The sequence below is a fragment of the Bufo gargarizans genome, chromosome 4, assembly GCF_014858855.1.
Source record: "Bufo gargarizans isolate SCDJY-AF-19 chromosome 4, ASM1485885v1, whole genome shotgun sequence".
Taxonomy (NCBI): domain Eukaryota; kingdom Metazoa; phylum Chordata; class Amphibia; order Anura; family Bufonidae; genus Bufo; species Bufo gargarizans.
In genome coordinates this window covers 203,397,756-203,418,321 of record NC_058083.1, presented here as the reverse complement: position 1 = coordinate 203,418,321, position 20,566 = coordinate 203,397,756, and the positions used below count along the sequence as shown (strand labels likewise).

At 42.7% G+C, this 20,566-nt stretch overlaps 1 protein-coding gene across 7 annotated transcripts in view; it reads right to left on the bottom strand.

Moving 5' to 3' along the window:
- Nucleotides 1-20,566, bottom strand: part of LOC122936356 (LIM domain containing preferred translocation partner in lipoma) — a 271,804-nt gene that overhangs the window by 200,888 nt on the left and 50,350 nt on the right. Inside the window, exon 3 of one of the 7 annotated variants that reach the window (XM_044292514.1) lies at nucleotides 13,761-13,992. The exons of 4 other annotated variants lie outside the window; for them this stretch is intronic. The gene's annotated coding sequence lies outside the window, so the exon portion shown is untranslated. Of the gene's footprint in view, nucleotides 1-6,872; nucleotides 6,897-10,391; nucleotides 10,416-13,760; nucleotides 13,993-20,566 lie in introns of those variants that run through there. 2 more of the 7 variants (XM_044292517.1, XM_044292516.1) reach the window with 2 other exon arrangements.

The following is a 20,566-nucleotide window of genomic DNA, read 5'->3' as shown; positions in this document are numbered from 1 at the left end:
TCAGCTGTCGGGTCCCCAGCTCCTCCCAATGTACTGGTGTGCAAACTGGTTTACATTCCACAGGGACTGGGAGACTCCCTGTTTAATGTTAGGAGTCCCCAAATTTACAGTTGCAAGAAAAAGTATGTGAACCCTTTGGAATGATATAGATTTCTGCACAAATTGGTCATAAAATGTCATCTGATCTTCATCTAAGTCACAACAATAGACAATCACAGTCTGCTTAAACTAATAACAAACAAAGAATTGAAATGTTACCATGTTTTTATTGAACACACCATGTAAACATTCACAGTGCAGGTGGAAAAAGTATGTGAACCCCTAGACTAATGACATCTCCAAGAGCTAATTGGAGTGAGGTGTCAGCCAACTGGGGTCCAATCAATGAGATGAGATTGGAGGTGTTGGTTTCAGCTGCCCTATAAAAAACACACACCAGTTCTTTGTTTGCTTTTCACAAGAAGCATTGCCTGATGTGAATGATTCCTCTCACAAAAGAGCTCTCAGAAGACCTACGATTAAGAATTGTTGACTTGCATAAAGCTGGAAAGGGTTATAAAAGCGTATCCAAAAGCCTTGCTGTTCATCAGTAGAAGGTAAGACAAATTGTCTATAAATGGAGAAAGTCCAACACTGCTGCTACTCTGCCTAGGAGTGGCCGTCCTGTATAGATGACTGCAAGAGCTCAGCGCAGACTGCTCAATGAGGTGAAGAAGAATCCTAGAGTGTCAGCTAAAGACTTACAGAAGTCTCTGGCATATGCTAACATCCCTGTTAGCGAATCTACGATACGTAAAACACTAAACAAGAATGGATTTTGTGGGAGGATACCACAGAGGAAGCCACTGCTGCCCCAAAAAACATTGCTGCACGTTTACAGTTTGCACAAGAGCACCTGGATGTTCCACAGCAGATATGAAAAAATATTCTGTGGACAGATGAAACAAAAGTTGAGTTGATTGGAAGAAACACGCAACACTATGTGTGGAGAAAGAGAGGCACAGTACACCAACATCAAAACCTCATCCCAACTGTGAAGTATGGTGGCGGGGGCATCATGGTTTGGGGCTGCTTTGCTGCGTCAGGGCCTGGACGGATTGCTATAATCGAAGAAAAAATGATTTCCCAAGTTTATCAACAATTTTGCAGGAGAATTTAAGGCCATATGTCCACCAGCTGAAGCACAACAGAAGATGGGTGTTGCAACAGGACAACGACCCAAAGCATAGAAGTAAATCAATAGCAGAATGGCTTAAACAGAAGAAAAAACGCCTTCTGGAGTGGCCCAGTCAGTCCTGACCTCAACCCGATTGAGATGCTGAGGCATGACCTCAAGAAAGCGATTTACACCAGACAGCCCAAGAATATTGCTGAACTGAAAGAGTTCTGTAAAGAGGAATGGTCAAGAATTACTCCTGACCGTTGTGCACGTCTGATCTGCAACTACAGGAAACGTTAGGTTGAAGTTATTGCTGCCAAAGGAGGTTCAACCAGTTATTAAATCCAAGGGTTCACATACTTTTTCCACCTGCACTGTGAATGTGTACATGGTGTGTTCAATAAAAACATGGTAACATTTAATTCTGTGTGTGTTATTAGTTTAAGCAGACTGTGATTGTCTATTGTTGTGACTTAGATGAAGATCAGATCACATTTTTGACCAATTTGGCAAGAAATCTATATCATTCCAAAGGGTTCACATACTTTTTCTTGCAACTGTATGTATGCAAATAATTTCCTTATATTCCACATCCTGCATTCTAGGGGCCCCTGTGTCAGATTGCCATAGAGCCCCCAAAAACTATATGGAAAATATATTATGCCATGTACACAGGGGCCCCTGTGTTAGATTGCCATAGAACCCCCAGCAAAATATATGGAAATTATATTATTGCTTTATTGAAAGAAAAAGGAAAAAGTCTGGTACCGTGTTAGCCAATAGAAAAATAGTTTAGTGCTCTCATTTAGAGAAACAAAATAAGAGTATTGCAGGTTTGATACCTTTTAATGGCTAACAAAAATAGAAGTAATGATGTTACATAGCGAGCTTTCGAGACATCACCAGTCTCTTCATCAGGCGTACTACAAGAATATATGAAGAAATATATATATATATATATATATATATATATATATATATATATATATATATATATATATATATTTATTAGGAACAGAGGCATGGGGGGAATGAATGGACATTTGAAAAAAAAAAAACCAGAACAACATATTAAAGCTCTTGAGAATGAGTCCTTAATTATCTTACAGATAAGGGGTGTGAAAGTTTTATGGTCTCTAAACTGATGTTATCTCACTATAGACAGTCGGGGCACAAGGTCTCTGAGATAACATCAATTTAGAGACCATAAAACTTTCACACCCCTTATCTGTAAGATAATTAAGGACTCATTCTCAAGATCTTTAATATGTTGTTCTGTTTTTTTTTTTATGTTTTTTTTTTCAAATGTCCATTCATTCCCCCCATGCCTCTGTTCCTATTGTATATATATTGCTGTTTCTTCATATATTCTTGTAGTACACCTGATGAAGGGACTGGTGATGTCTCGAAAGCTCGCTATGTAACATCATTACTTCTATTTTTGTTAGTCATTAAAAGGTATCAAACCTGCAATACTCTTATTTTGTTTCTCTTAATGAGAGCACTAAACTATTATTGCTTTATGTCATGTAGACAGAGGGCCCTGTATATGATCGCCATAGGGTCCCCAGCCCGCTCCCCAATAATATATATGGAAATTATTCCTCTATATGTCGTGTAGACAGGGGTGCCCCTAGTGTCCAGGATCCCCCATACTGACTGGAGAGTTCCCCTATAATGAGACCTCCTACACCATGTCCTTGTAATGTCTCCCAGTCACTGCTGGTACGGTAAGTACTGTAATATATATGACGGGGATCTAGGTGTGTATGTTTATGTTGTACACATGTACATAGATATAATATACATAATGCTGCGCTGCATCTCTTCAGGAATGTGACCTCTCAGGGAAAACTGTTGCATTATGGAAAATACTGAGAGTATAATGTGTCGTATGTCATACGCTGACAGATGGATGTAACATGTATATAGAGATGGTATTATATTATTTTTTTTGACCGATATATAATGTTGGTGACTAGGAATCTGTGGGCAAGCTGGAGGCACTGGGGGGGGGGGGGGGAGTTTTTATAAAGAAAAACATTCTTTTAATTAGTTTTTTGTTATTAGAGTACTCTATTAATCGTAAAAAATAATCAATAGAATACTAGATTTCTAAAATAATCGTTTACTGCAGCCCTACACAGGATGCACCAGTGTTCTGGTGTCCGCCTCGAGGGCGGAAAGGAGACTAAACGGAGGCAAACTGATGCATTCTGAGCGGATCATTTTCCATTCAGAATGTATTAGGGCAAAACTGATCCGTTTTGGACCACTTGTGAGAGCCCTGAACGGATCTCACTAACGGAAAGCCAAAACGAGAGAGTGTGAAAGTAGCCTTACTAGATTCAATCGAGTAATCGTTTCAGTCCTATCCTGATGTGCAATATCATCTGGATCTGTTTAATTCTGGTATTGAGAGCCTCTACCGGATCTCGATACAGAAATTAACACAAGTTTGAAAGTAGTGTTTGGTTTTGCATGTAGAGATCCCAGGTTTGAAACTTGGTAGAGACTTCAAATTTCTTTCTTCCACATTTATCCCATAAGAAAAGTCTTAATGCTCATCATATTGAGAATAATGTTGTTGTTTTTGGAAAGCTAATATTACTTTATAATCATATATTGTGTCTATGAAAAAAAAAGTAAAAAACACTTCTCAATATAGTAAGGCTGTTTTATTAATATTATAATCATCTGATTATATATTATTTATTATAGTATAGCCTTTTATTATGGGTTAAATAAAAGAGAGAAAAAAAAATACAACAGAAAGAAAAACCTTTTGCCTTTCCTGGGACTTGAACCTAAGATCTCCACGTGTATGGTAGACCACTACATCACCAGACTAGAATATCCCCACATAGAGAAACTCGTTGCTTATAAGCTAACACATATACTGGTGCCTCTATATTCCTATTGTGCTTGTGAATACAGCAGTAAGATGTAGAGTAGCTTTCTGAGCAGACCTCAGTGTAGTGAAGCTATAGCATGTCTATCCCTGTCAATCAAGGAGAGTGAGGCGTGTGCTGAGCACTGGGGGTGTTACAAAGCAGTGCTCAAAGGATTCAGCCCCACCAGGGGCGTCTTTAATATTGATTGGACCCTGGGCAAATATTTACTTGGGCCCCCTGGATCCCGCCTTCCCAATCACGCCCTCCACCACAACACACACACACAAAAAATCCACACATCTGGTAGAGTACAGTGAATGACTATGAAAATTAAAGGGGCAGTAACGTTTTAAAATATGATTTTTAATGGTACGACTAAAATATATGTGAACCCCTTATGAACATAAACGGACAGACACACTAAGGACCCTGGGTACACGTGGACCGCTAAGGGGCAGGTCACGGTATATAGAGTCCCTCAGGCAGACCCTTATTCAAATAGTGTGGACCCCAAGGGTCAGAAGGAGCCACAACTGGTGGTAGAGGATAAATAAACGTAATTGTCCTGAGTCTCAGAATGAGGAACAGGGCAATGCCTTGTCGAGGTAAGAGAACAAGGATAGATCTTACCGGTACAGGGTCAAAAGGTGCGTTTATTCATCAGACTCAGATGGTCACCGGAAATGATGGTCTTTTCCCAGCGCGTGGATTAGGTATCCTTTTGAAGGGGGGTCTTCATGAGTTAGGTCATGCGTTGTCAAGGGCCACAGGGAGGTGAGCTGTCCCTGTTGCACCCTGCTTGACCTACTATGACCCTAGTGCTCTAACACGTGATCCATGGCCCGCAAGGGGTGGTCCCATCCGGAACCTTGCCCTGGTTTAAGGTCCCTATGAGACCCTGCCAGGGGTGGTGGAGAGGACACCTAATGTAGTGGAAATAAAAAACCGTGGGTACAAAAAAGGTATGTTCATATGTCCCTATGCGTTTCTTCAATTGAACATACTTGGAGATAGTAATATCAACCCCTTGAATCGTCAGGGGACGGGGGTTAGCACAAGTGATAGCTGCCTTCAATTGCGCAGTGTCAATAATATACTACTGAGCAAAATAGGAGGGACAAACTAGGTTAAGTCACTCGAGGTACTAGGTGTATTTACACTGAGAGCAACAGTGAATGACTGTAAATACTTCCAGTTATGAAGACTCCAGCGGCTCAGGATCAGTGCTCGGCTGGGCTCAGGCTGGAAGTGGGCACCGCTCTGCAGGAAGGAGACCGGGGCTCGGTTCACCCTAGTGTTACAGTGCACCCCAGCACCCCACAGTATGCAGTATAGCACCCTATAGCAGGGATCAGCAACCTTCGGCACTCCAGCTGTTGTGAAACTACAATTCCCAGCATGCTCCATTCATTTCTATGAGAGTTCTGAGAAGAGTAGAGAGAAAGTATGCATGCTGGGATTTGTAGTTTCACAACAGCTGGAGCGCCGGAGGTTGCTGACCCCTGCCCTATAGTATACAGCAGCCCACAGTATGCAGTATATCACCCTATAGTATACAGCACCACACAGTATGCAGTATAGCACCCCACACTATACAGTACCCCACAGTATATAGTAGAGCAGTATAGCAGCCCACAGTATACAGCACCCCACAGTGTACAACACCTCACAGTATACAGTAGAGCAGTATACAGCACCCCAAACTATACATGATACAGCCCCCCACACTATACAGTACAGCAGTATAGCACTCCACAATATACAGCACTCCACAATATACAGCACCCACAGTATGCAGCCTCCCACACTATACAGTACAGCAGTATTGCACTCCACAATATACAGCACCCACCGTATACAGTATACAGCCCCCCACACTATACAGTACAGCAGTATTGCACTCCACAATATACAGCACCCACAGTATACAGGCCCCCACACTATACAGTAGTTTAGCATAACAGCCCCTGTCACGTTTTTCTGATGTAATCTTCACAAAAAAAGCTCCACAGTTAAGGCAAACTTCTCCTGCAACACTCCTGGTAGAAAGGACCTTGATGACCTCATAGCCATGTGACCAGTAATATTGCAAGGTTACTGGTCACATGGTGGTGATATCCAAGGTCCTAGAGAATCACAGCTCACAGTACGCTGCCTGGAGTGCAGGCATGGCATGGCAGCACCCCCTGTGTAGCTGACAGCCTGACACCCGGGGCAGTGGCTAGCAGGGCTCAAGAGGATCCCCCAGGAGCAACTGGTCCTGGGGCAGCTGCCCCTTTTGCCCCTTGATAAAGACGGCCCTGAGCCCCGCCTTTGTTTATGAATAAAAACCTTTTTCTGCAACTATTTATCGTACAGACAAAAGAAAGGTAGCATTTTAATCAAAAAGATGAGCCCTACCAGACAGCATGTCTGGTTGAATAGAGATGATCCAGGTGACAGAGCCACTTTAATATCCCATAGAAAAGGCAAATATACTCAATATTTTATGTACATTCAATTTCTGAAACTGGGATTTTGCTGTGTCAATGCAGTAACATAGGTGCCCATACACAGGCTAATCTCATCCAAGAGTGTTCGATCTGGGAAACAAGCTCTGTGTGAAGGACACATTTCCCAGACTGCTCATCTGACCTGACTTCTGATACTGAGAGCACCGACGTGGACGTGGGCCTGCTGTATTCTACTCCAGTCAGAGAAGCAGTGTTTGGCACGATAATGACGCCATCACACAGAGCGTGTGAAATTAGCCATTGTCAGATGATCAAAGAAAAGTAGTTGAAATTCACTTCAGGAAAAATAAAATGTAAAAAAAAAACCTGCAGCTTCAACTCCGATTTCCATTAGAGGAACGTGACCAGTGAAATTCCAGACTACACAGCGGTTCTGTCCTGGAAACGTGTGCTGTACGATCAGATAACGGATTAAAGCCGTTTCTGTGCAGTGGCTTTATGAACCAGTATGAAAGGAGGCGTGCAGCAATGACCACACAATGGCTCATGATAGGTTGTGTTACATAATTATTATATAATATGTAAATGTTTTCCCCCAAGTACTCTGTGAACACGAGCCAACGCTTGGCTCTGCTTTTACTCAAAATAACAAGCATATGGCCGACTCCTGTGCGGCTCGCCCTGGTTTACTTGTCTGTAAGGAACTGTTCACAAGTCAGGAGTAAAGCCTGCTTTATTGTGCATATTTCTCACGAAGATGTTATCATGGACATCAAAAAGAGAAATGCTCAATCAGACCCACACTAGTCTCATTAGATGCACGAGTGACCCCCATTAATACTCCACTGGTCTCCACTTCCGGTACGCTGGGAGCAGACCAGGACGTGGAGACCAACAGGGTGGGAGATTGAGGGTTAGCAACTATTTCTTTCCTTAATCCTTTTTTACACCCTTTCTAAAGAACCCCCAGACAAACCCCACAAGTTAGGCTACTTTCACACTCGCGTTTGGTGCGGATCAGTCTTGTATCTGCACAGACGGATCCACACCAATAATGCAAATGCTTGTATCCGTTAATAACGGATCCATTTGCATTATTCATTAAAACAAAAAGTCTAAGTCAAAACAGATCCGTCTTGACTTACATTGAAAGTCAATGGGGGACGCATCAGTTTTCAATTGCACCATATTGTGTCAGTCAAAAACAGATCCGTCCCCATTGACTAACATTGTAAGTCAAGACGGATCCGTTTGGCTCTGCATAGTAAGAAGGTCACCAAAACGCTGCAAGCTGCGTTTAGTGACCGCCTAAAAAACTGCAACAGAGACCAAACGCAGCCAAATTGATGGATTCTGAACGGATCCTTATCCATTCGAATGCATTGGGGCTTAACTGATCCGTTTTGGGCCGCTTTCGGAGCAGCACGTCGAAAGGCCGTCGGACTATAACTACGACATGTCAGACTTTTTAGTCCAACGGCACGGCGAAATAGCAGCAGGACGAATCCGACGGGGTGAACAGCCTGTTGGATCCATCCTGCCGCTAGTGTGAAAGTAGCCTAAAGGGTCTTTTTACATGGAGCGACTGACCAGGCAATTATCACAACCTAACCATTCCCGCTAACTGCCTGATCATGATCAGAAGCAAGAACTGCATTCATTGTATTGGGATGAGCGACTGCTACTGTGTTTGCTTGTCGCCGATACATAGTCCTTGCATTTGGGAAGCAGATTTCTCTTTACTCAGGACGATCTGCTGCCAACAAATGATGATTTTGGGTGCCACATCAACAATGCTTTTAGGATTTGCTCATTTGTCGAGTGATGGACAACACATTTACATGGAGTAATTATTAACAAATGTTCATTCCCTAGAATAAGTCCAATAATCTGCAAGTGTAAAAAGGGCCTTAAAGAGGACCTGTCACTTCTTCTGACATGCCCGTTTTAATAGCTTCATGCATTCCCCATGTAATAACAGTTCTGGAACATCTATTCTTATGGCTCTATGTTGTGCCGTTCCTTTATCATTTCTACTAGAAGTTATGAATGAATTGATAGCAGTCTGCAGTAAGGGCACAGAAGGTGGTAACCAGTTTGGGGGGGGGGGTGTATCTGCAGAGTCTGACTATCTAATCAGTGCTGCCATTTTCAGACTGTGCAGGTACACACCCCAACTGGTTACCTCCCCTCTGTACCCTTACTGCAGACTGCTAGCAATTCATTCATAACTTCTAGTAGAAATAATAAAGGAATGGCACAACATAGAGTCATAAGAATAGATGTTCCAGAACTATTATTGTACGAGGAACGCATAAAACTATTAAAACAGGCATGTCAGAACTGATGAAATATCCTCTTTAAAGCGGTTTTCTAGATGTTTAGTATTAAGGACCTACTCTCAGAATAGGTCATAAATATCAAATCAGTGGCGGCTCAGCAGCCCCGTCAATGAGATGTTTGAAGAGAAAGCGGAACTTCAGTGAGCGCTGAAGCCTCCTCACAGATTAACAACCAAAGCACACGCTGCACAGCAGCTGTGTTTGGCCATTTTGAAGCTCAGTCCCATTCAAGAGAATGGGCCTGGGCTGAAATACCACGTGACAGGCCTAGTAAGACAATGCGGCAGTCGCCAAAGAGCTGCAGCTTTTTCAAAAAGCTACTCAGAGTAAGTGCTGGGAGTCCTGCAATCTGACCCCCAGATCTGACCCCCTGCAATCAGATCTTTATGAAGATAGGCTATTAATACTGAACTCCAAGAAAATCCCTTTAACGTATCACAATTCAGACTTTGCTTTCTGGTTCTATAGATGACATATCTCATCTATATGGTCAACTGGTTGTACTGCTCATGAGTTTTGACCTCTATATGCATCTGCTGATGTGTAGGACATGTTTTATACGGAAATTCTGGAGACCTCTCTAAAAATGTTTTCCAAGTTAGCAGTCAGGGTTCAAGTACAAAATGAAAAATCTCAGGAAACGATATGTATGGTATTATTAAAGCGTCTGGATGCAGATACCAGATGTTTTACTACAAAATATATACACGTGCATGCTCATTCACCTTGGGGCTAAATTGTACAGTAAAATGATGTATAGATACTTTAAGGCCAAGTCATCCAGCATGTGGAAATATGGAGAAACTTCATTTTTTCAGGAAACCCTATCTAACAGCATACGTACAGCTGTTGATAACGTTGAGCTATCTCCAGACAGTACTGAAATGCCCTAAAGATTACATACAATAACAAGCCGTGGTCTCCGTGGGATAGTAGAAAATCAGTGGAGCAGCAGATGTAACAGTCAGCATACAGGCTAGCTCGTATGGTACTAATAGAACAAATGGGATATTCAATGGTCATCTGCTGTGGACTGGACTAATCAGTTGGATGGTTCCTGGCAAGGATCCTCAGGCAAGAGATGTGGCTTAGTCAAAAGTACCTTTTTAGGGAATGAATTTCAGGACAGGGAATGGTAATTGTAAGCATCGAGCGCCCAGAAATGACATGCTTACACCATTGCTGAAGAATGTTTTTTTTTTCTTTTTTTTCTTGAAGCAAACAATTTGCTTCTCAACTTTTTGGAAAGCAGGATAAGTGTTAAAAGGTAAAGTAACCTACAAATGAGACGATATTCAGCAAAGTTGGCCAAAATTTGTTTATGGGTGAGATGGCCATTACTATGATTGTTCGCCCCCTATACAGCAGCGATTGGTGGGTATGAAGGAGTTTTAAATGAGAGACGGTAGATTTGTTTTATGGGCCATTACCACTCATGATGGCCCTCATTGGCCCTCAAAAGGACTATGCTGGGGGAGTTTTTATCAGACATTTTATCATATTTGATTGGAAAAAATAGGGCAGCATGCAGTGCTGTTCTTACCATCAAAATGTCAGATACCAAGGTGGAAACCCAACCAATTCATTATGTGCCAAAGGGGTCAGTCAGGCACCACTGGTGTCCATCACAGGACATACACAACACTCCACTGTTATTATTTTTCTGTGATAGAACAAAAATGGAAGCTTTAAAAAGACATGCGACATAGTCAAGAGATAAATAAGATGATGTGTTTCACCTTTTACTCATCTCCCCTGGACAACAGATATTAACAGTATCTCTTTACTGAAGAATCCTCTAGATCTGGGGAGACTTAGCAAAATTGGTGCAAAGGAATAAATGGTGGTTGCTAACAGTGCCATAGTATTTTCCATGTACAGGACTGCAGAAGGGCCAGGGTTTATGCATACGTTCATTCCAAGGTGGGTTTCTGGGAGAGCATAGCCTACAAAGGTCGCTGCATTTTGTACTGAAACATTGGAGAGTCAGGTGTCTGTTAATTTCCCAGGCATTTGACTTCTTCTAATAACTGTAATATATTAAACTTGATGAACTAGACCATGGAAGATTGCCCATTGTCCGTTTACAATGCAGAAGAAATTATGAGTTTTATCAGAACTTGACGGCTGCAGCCAATCACAAGCCAAAGATGCTAAACATCTAACAGGAGCACAATGTAAAATATACAATTTTCTCTAACTATAGCATGTGCTTCTTAGCAAGAAAAATATCTTGCCAAAAAGTCCCTGCAACCTACAGTCCCAAGTCAGCATGTGCCTGCAGCGTCTTACGTCCCTGCCCACTTCCTTGAAGGGCTGGTCCAACACTTTGTAAAATTTTCAGGAGAGCAGTCAGGCTTGTAAAACAAAGACGGAAGCTGAACTCACTGGCTAAAGGTCCTCCTGTTCCAGTGCTGCGGGACCAGTCTCCGGGGACTGACGTCATGCCCATTGTACATTTAACCACTAAGTCAATCACTGGCCTCACCACTCACTAGTGAATGAATTGCATGTGACCACTGAGATCAGTGACTGGCTTGAGTGTCATATGAACAATGGATGTGAACTCATCACCTCCATTGTAATGGGGACTGGAAGCCCTGGAGATTAGACATATCTGGACCAGAGGGACCTTTAGCAAGTGCGTTGAACTACTTTCTTTGCCTCATCATCCTGGCAGCTGCCCTGCCAACTTTATGATGTGTCAGACAAAATAAAAGCGCTTTGCCTGATCATTTAACTGCCGGTCAGAAAGAGTGCCTGGTAATGTAGTGTACATGGTGAACATGGCAGAATGATCCACATAATCCAATACAGTTGTTGTGTTGAAGGGGCAGTTTTTCATGGTGAGCTAATCCAGAGGGAGCCAAGGGGACAGCACAGGACAACTTCTGTGGCACTTCTGTAGAAGGAATATCCTGAGGACAGCATGTAGAAGACTAGGTGCAGCTCCAGAACATGGCATCCACACAGTAAATTACTGAGCGGCTGGCTGTCTTGGTAGTGTAATGTCCGAGACCAAACTTGGAACAGTTGCTGCAGCAGAAGAGAAATTACTGCGAAAAGGAGTGAGCTAATGGGAAAGGGCCCCCCGTTATTCTGCAGAATTAGAGTGCACTCACGGAATTTGTTGCAGGAATTTCTGCAACTGAAAATCTGTTCCATTCATTTGAATAGGACGGCAAGCAAATGGATTTCTGCAAGTCCTATTAAGGTGAATGGAACTGATTTTCGGCGGCAGAAATTTCTGCAGCATATGAAGGCAACCTAAATGTAATGTTAGGAACAGCCTAGGACCCTGCTTGTGTAACACACTGCGCAATTTGCACAAATTTGCTATTTGTATATGGAACGACTGGAACTCACTATGCCTTGTGTAATACCAGCTCATCTAGAGATTAAAAAGTAAACGGCACAAGGTTTCTTTGGTGTTCAACATTTAAACAGATTGAATCTAACTTTTCCAAGGAAGTTTCTTCGTCCTCACCTTGAACAACACCACAGGTTTGCACTATATCAAAGCATAAGAGAATGACATTTAAAGGGGTTTTCCAAGATTCTGATATTGATGACCTCTCTTTAGGTTAGGTCATCAATATCAGATTGGTGGGGATACGGCTATCGGAACCCCACTAATCAGGTGTTTGAAGAGGCCATGGTGCTCCGGTGAGCATAGCGGCCTATTTCTAGGCCAGTGATGTCACGTTTATCGGTCACATGGCCTAGGCGCAGCTTAGTCCCATTCAAGTGAATGGGGCTGAGCTGCAATGCTAAGCACAGGTGCTATCCAATGCATGGGGCTGTGCTTGGTAAGCTGCAGGCAGGCAGCTGAACACCGTGGCCTCCTCAAACAGCTGATCACCGGGAGTCCTGGGTGTCAAGACATGGCCTGAGGCAATCTCGGAAAAACCCTTTAACCCTTTCCACTTTCTTAGACAACCAGGGAAGTTTTAGTTACTATGAAACTTTTTTTCTGTTGTCTAAGGCTACCTGGAAAAAGTTGTGTATTTGTATGTAGAAAATCTGCATGAAATCTGCACCAAAAACCACACATAATTCCACACTATTTATCATGGTTTGATGCATTTTTTTATGCGGCTTCCGTTGTGGATTTTTTGTTTAAATGTTAAAAACTACGTTGAAGTCTCTACATAAGGTGCAGAATCGCAGAAATTGACGTGCTGTAGATTTTAAAATCCACACAGCGGGTCAATTTCTACACATAAAATATATGCTACGGCTAAATCAGATGTGGCAAATCTCATTCACTTTGCTGGTACTGTACTGCTCAAAAGTTTGTGCAGAAAACTGTACATAATTTGCACCGTGTGCAGCTACTCTAAACCAGGGGTGCATCATACAGTCACAGTAAAAGTCCCTTCAGACGGGACGATACAGCTGGCAATTGCTAGGAAGGACGCATTTCTTCCCGGTAATCGCCTGCACATCAGCGGAAGAGACCGTTACATTTACATGAGGAGGAGTGATCGCTAATGCCATCGCTTGTCCCCATACAGACTAGTTGGTTGCCAGCAGCAGAGCGTGTTTACACAGCACGATCTGCTGCCAGCAAACAACGAATTTTGTGTCGGCACAAATGATCTATTACCCGACGAACAAGCGTTTCGCTCGTTCATGAGGTAATCTGCAGCACCTTTACACCGCCAGATAATCGCTAACAAGCGTTCCTATGAAAGCTCGTTAGCGATTATCTGGCGGATTCTAGGACTGTGTAAAGGGCCCTTAACAGAGCATCATAGACAACAGACTCTAGCTCCAGACTGTTATTGCATCTGACATGCCAAAGGTTTGCTTCTCGGAATCTTGTCCATTGTTATCTACAGAAGACAGTAGCAGCTGTTATCTATAGCTTACCATTGTAGCCAATGTGCAATACCATGCCGGTGGTTACCTTGAGTTAAGAAGCTGCAGTCTGCCATCTTAATTCCTTCATTCAGTTTCAGACCTGCTCATAACTAGCTCCTAGTTTCAGACTATGTGGCTGTGTCCCTCTCAGTAATACATGCTGGATGAGAGGTCTGTGTCCAGGACAGTGCAGCCCACTTTAGCGGATTTCTAGTTGGGGGGATTACAGGTTTTTGGGCAGGTTTGTGAAGCCGCCTCTTGTTTATAGCGGACCAACCCTGTGGGATGAGGAAAAATTCAGAGGTGATCGCTGCGACTGTATCTGGCAACATTGTGACCGTCACCAAATTTGTGAATATCTTACTGACACCATTTTAAATACTAAAACACATGCCATCGAACTTTCATAACATCGTAAAACGTTCCATGTATATTTACTACAACTTATTGAGGGCATGTTTGGGTCACCTTTGGGCTATTTTTCAGATTGCCATTGGCTGGATTTGAACTTTCCACCTGGCTCCTCTGATCCAGGAAGCTGCTGCCTTCACTAGCTCTCCTATTACATCTTCATTCCTGAACTTATTTGCTCAGAAAAGAAGAGCTCATAAGGGATCTCTTCTCCCTTGTGCTGACAGATACTGAGAAGTACGTGATTCCCGTCACCCTGCGGAGTTTGCCCTGAGTGCCTGTGCCTTGTAACTGCCTTTTGTGTGGTTTCCTTCCCATCTATACCCAGATGCAGTGCACCTTGTGTGATCTGCCCTACTTGAACACCTGGATGCACCTTCTGTGTTTTCAGTAAGGGTTTAGGTCCCATTTGTGTTATATGTCAAACTGTGCATTCCTCTCTCTGCTGACTGTCTGTATAATAGAGGGTGATCAATAGCAGAGCTTTCTATAGTATGTCATGAATACTAATCTGATAAAAATGTAGCGGCAAGTACAAGTAACTTGATATTTAGGTCACCTAACTAACCTTGCGGTTTGGGGACAAGACGACAAAAACCTTCTGTACTGCTGAAATAAAATCTAGTAACATGTGAAGCATCAAGTGCACTTTCTAGAAACACTGAGCTCAGCGCAGGCTCTTTAGGACGGACGGTCATCTCATGCATTACTTATAAGCTACCAGTACACCAGTTTATTAAACTTTAATGGGGAACAAGAGAATTGGTTCCAACTGGACACGTCTACACAGTGGGAAAAGAGGATCACAGCACTGGAGGTCAGTGAGCACAAGTGAGCAGGTGTACAACACACACAAACACTGAGGCACTACCTACAGTATACACAAACACAAAGAACATTAGCGTAAAAACAGCTTTACAAAACATAACATCAATATGGTGGGGGTCTGAATCCCAGCAATCTTGCCAATCAGCTGTGGACTACTCATAGTATACCAAGCACAGTGCCATATGGTGGCTGTGTTAAGTATTGCAGCTCAGTCCCAATGGCCAGTCCTAATATTCTTCTCCGTAATTGAACTCGCCCTATCTTTTTTTGCGGGGCTACAGAACAGATACGGAGATACAGATGTGGACAGCACACAGTGCTGCCCGCATCTTTTATGAGCTCATTGAAATGAATGTGTCCGCATCCGTTCCAAAAAATTGTGTTAAGAATGCGGATACATTAATACGGTTGTGTGAATGAGCCCTGAATGTGTGTTACTTTCTTCCATCTGCCGTGTGTGAGAAATAACACCATTGTATTTGCATTGTATCTGGCATTTATTCACACTGCAAACTGTGATTCTAATTTGTTTCTGAGCAGTTGGGTGGAAGCTAGCTGGTATCATGTCCGCCCATACAATATACATGGAGCAACAGGGGATCTAGCTTCCTAACTGACGTGACCACCGGGGGTGTTTGGAGCAGGGGCAGGAGCAGAGCTGCAGTGTCTAAGGAGGGCTGTTTTGCCCTGAAATTGGGGCTTCTGTGGGGGGAAAAAAAATGTTTATTAAAAATGTAGTCACTAACAGATAGGCACACCGTGATCATGTCAGCAATGAATGTATACCCAATAAAACAGTAGGGCCCCTTTCACACGAGCGACTTTTCCATGCGGGTGCAATGCATGACATGAACGCATAGCACCCGCACTGAACCATGACCCATTTTTTTTTTTTTTTTTCCACACAACGTGAAAAACGAAGCAAGTTCTATATTCTGCGTTTTTCATGCAGCCCTGGCCCCATAAAAGTGAATGGAGCTTCAGTGAAAAACTGATGGTTGCCAAGAGATAATTGTTTGTAAACCTTTCGTTTTTTATCACGCGCTTGAAAAACACATCAAAACGCATTCCACCCAAGCAGAAAAAAATAATAATTAACAACTGAACGCAATCGCAGACAAAACTGACAAAACTTGCTTATAAAATGGTGCGAGTTTCACTGAACGCATCCGGAGCCAATCTGTCAGGCTCGTGTGAAAGAGGCCTAAAAGGTTGCTTATAAGACTTCTTCACTGAGAGCTGGGCATCAAGTCCGTGGCGATGATTCAGATAGATGTCTTTTAATATTGATGACCAATCCTTGGGATAGGCCATCAATACAAGATAGGGGTAGCCTATCAGCTGTTTGAGGTAGCCGTAGCACTTCCCGGAGGGCTGGGTGCCTCTGCGAGACCTTACATTTACATAACAGTTTGGGCAGAATGCCCTCAATGTGATTAAGTAGATGCAGGGTTATACAGCATTATAAGTCACTATAACGCTGTGTGATCCTGTCAGAGGAGCAGAGGCCAGGACGGGAAATCACACCGACACAGACAGCATGTTTCTCATATTGAACTCGCTCGCCTGTGTTTGACCTAAGACAAAGGACAAAAGTTTCACCTTCTCTAAATTGTGCACATCTTGTTTCATTATGACCAAACACTCTCACTCATGACAATACAGAGGTGAACGAGAAGCATACGCTGCCATAACTCAGCACCACTGACGTCTAGAAATAAAATAAATCAAAAACCTTCCTTTTTTTTTTTTTGTTTAAAAGGCGTTGTGCAGCTCTACAAGTGCCGACATCTCCTCAGGATAGGTCATCAATATTAGATCGGTAGGGGTGCCCGTAGTTGGACCCCCACCAATCTGATATTGATAACCTATCCTGAAGATACGCTAACAATGTTGTAGCGCTGTATAGCCAATGGGAGCCATTCAAGAAAGCTTTATGCCAGGTTTTAGGTGCAAAAAAAAAAAAAGTCTGAAAACCTGTCCCAAGGGGCATTTTTGGCAAAAATTTAGTAACCTTATGATTTCGCTGCTCTTGACAGTGGACAGAAAGTGGGTGGAGCTTTTCTGAAGGGGTGTGTCTACACCTGCCAGACTCCATTACAATAATTAATAATTTAGCCCAAAAAGTAGTTAACAAGTTATAACTGAAATCCAGTCCAACTCCGTGCTGGAGCAGATTTCAGCTTCTGCCGCAGCTAGAGCAGAAGATGTGCCCTCTTAAGTGACATGACCCCAATGCCATTAAATGCTGATGCATGCTATATAATGTATCCTAAATACTGTAAATAAACCTACTAGAGGTCCATCGTGTACGAGAAGCGTGCAAACACAGGATCTGGAACCTGTCATGTTGTTGTTGAGGCATGGTATAGAGCAGAAAGAGCTGAGCAGATTGATATTTAGGGGACATCTTAAACACCATATTGCAGGAGCCTGCGTTGCAGTAATTTGCACTAAATCTAAAAAAAATGGCGCAAAATGTTCGATTAATTTGGTGCATCTGTAAGTCTAAGGCTAATTTCACACAAGCGAGTTTTCCCTCTAGGTGCATCATCCTCACTTCCTCCCTCCGGCGCTGGCCCCCTTCCTACTGATGCTCTCCTTAGTTTCTCCCTAGTTTCTCCCTACCATTTGCCACATGTTACATTATCACCATGCCACCATATACCTTGCTATTAACATAGCTTCTGCCTCACCATATGCAGTTCTCCATCAGCCACACCACTATGTCCCCTCTAAACTATATTTCAAAGCATCCTTTATAGCTCCCCTGACGCTGCACCTGCCATAGTCCGTGCCCTCTCAGATACCACATGCCGTCTCATACTTTACTACAGCTATGATTGCACTCGTTTCTATACTACCCATATAATTACTTCTGTTATCTACAGCTTGCATATTAGGCTATTGTACCTGCATCCAACTTTGAGTGTGAAGTGGTATTTCATTAACAATTGGACTTTGGATCATATCCATTCCACTTTGCACCTCACCCCTCCTGGACACAGAGTGCTAAGTGCTACCCAACAATACTACAGCATCCGGACTGAATCCAGACCCATTGCAATAGGTACATGCACCTGAGCATTGTTCTTTACCTCTGCATGCAGGAACAATTGCAGCATGTTCTACATTGTCTATTTTTTACATAGCCCTTGCCCCTTAGAAACGTATGTGGCTGCATGAAAAACAGAAGACATCCGGATGCAAAGGGTTTCATGGAAGGCTGCTAAAAGATTCTGTGCGTTATTCTTCAGTCTTTCTTCAGGCACGTGCAAAATAAATGCAATCCGGATGGAAACAACAAACTATGAACACAATCGCAGACAAAACTCACTGAACTTGCACGACCGCATACGGGCTGCACACAAAACAGAACGGACACGGGGGAAAAAAAATAATAATACGTTGTGTGCATGAGCCCTTAAGATGTAGCTTCACTTCCTTGGCTGCCCCTTTATCGGAGTAAGGCTGGTTTCACACGGGCGTTGCAGATTGGGGCCGGATGCGTTCAGGGTGCGTTCAGTGAAACTCTGTGCTGTCCACATCTGTATGTCTATTCTGCAGCCCCACTAAAAATAGAGCATGTCCAATTCTTGTCTGTTTTGCAGACAAGGATAGGCATTGTTACAATGGATCTAAATTTAAAAAATTAAAAAAGCCATACGGATGTGATTTTTTGATATTTTTTTTTTTTGCTGAACCACAATTTGCGGACCGCAAAACACAAACAGTCGTGTGAATGTAGCCTAAGAGTCCGGTGGGCAGTCACTGACAGCCTTCCATGTGTATATATAGAGATAGCTGTCAATCACTGAAAGGACCACCCACTGGACTGTTAAGCATAGAAAGAGCAGAGATTTAAAGAATAAAATACAAGTTAGGCCTCATGCACGCAACCGTTGTTTTGGTCCGCATCCAAGCCGCAGTTTTTGCAGCTTGGATGAGGACCCATTCACTTCAATGGGGCCAAAAAAGATGCGGACAGTCCACCGTGTGCTGTCCGCATCCGTCGCTCCGTTCCGTGGTCCGCAAAAAATATATATAACCTGCCCTATTCTTGTCCGTTTTGCAGACAAGAATAGGCAGCTATATTAATGGCTGTCCGTGCCTTTCCGGAATGCACACGGGCGCCATCCGTGTTTTGCGGATCTGCAATTTGCAGACCACAAAACACACAATGGTCGTGTGCATGAGGCCTTATACTGAATCTTTTCCCACAAAACTATACAGATAATCCATCTGCTCAGCTCCTCCTGCTCTACACCAGATATTTCATGCTTAACATTATTATTATTATTAAAGCGCCATTCATTCCATAGCGCTGTACATATGAACATGGCAAGCTCCCTTTAACACATACTTATCTGCCAAATAACACTGCTGTGGGTTACAAGTAGGGATGAGCGAATAGACTTCGGATAAAAAATCCGAAGTCGATTTGCATAAAACTTTGTTCTAATACCAATTGGAACCGAATCAGAGTTAAAAAAATGTTTTTTTACAGTATAAATTAAATTATTGAAGTTATTATGCAAAGTCTCACGAGATTACGCAAAGTAATAACTTTGGCTCATCAGAGCCAATACATTCTAGTACTGTATGGAGCAGGAGTATTAGAACAAAGTTTTATGCGAATCGACTTCGGATATTTCATACAAAGTCGATTCGCTCATCTCTAGGTACAAGCTTGAAGCCTGAAAGTGATATGTCTCTTCAGGGCTATGCTCTGGCCTTGTTCAGCCTCGTCAGAGGCACACAGATTTTCTGTTAAAAATGTGCCAGTTTGTTGGCGCAATTTGCACCCAAAAAACTGGTGTATGTGCTTTGCACCACATGTATTAAATGTTTTATACAATTTTGTAGCCTTTTTATGTCTCCTAAGATATGGGACGTGGCTTCAGTAAAAGTGTTGTGGCTTCATGGTCTTCTCATGACCGATGTAAAAAGTTAAAATCAGACATGACCCTGTACGTGATAATCGCTTTCTAACAAAGCTAGAACCAGCCCTGTACCTCACATTGATCCAGAGAGCTCCCCAGTCATTGTTTTGTTAGATTTATATCAAGATGACAGCTCAGGGGAGTGTCTTTTCTGCTGCAGCTAAGGAGGCGTGTCCATGCTCTCCCTATCACAGCTCAGGAGGGCGTGTCCATTCTACTAGAGCTCTCTCCTCATCACAACTCAGGAGGCAAGTTAAAGGATGAAACTGAGCATGTGCGACCAGCTCAGTGAGCTGGACAAAGAAAGATTAAAAAACTAAAAATAACAAAGCACAGAGCAGATGGCTTTATTGAATAGCTCAGTGGCTATCCAATTTTTTTTTTATTACATGCAATTGAGAAAGTATTCACACCCAGGTGCTGGTTTAAAAACCGGAGAACATTTTTCATGGGAGAACCTCTTTAAAATGCAAAAAAAAAACAAACAAAAAAACGCATCTACATTTTTGGGGAACTTCCAGAGTAAAGCTAAACCAACTTGTAGGTACAGTAAGCAGACCAGACAGTCTAAAGATACACCAGCTTTATCAGCCAGCTTAAGCCAGTGAAATAAATCTGAAGCAGTTTAAGACTGTCTAGTCTAAGTTTACACCATTTTACTGTTAGATAG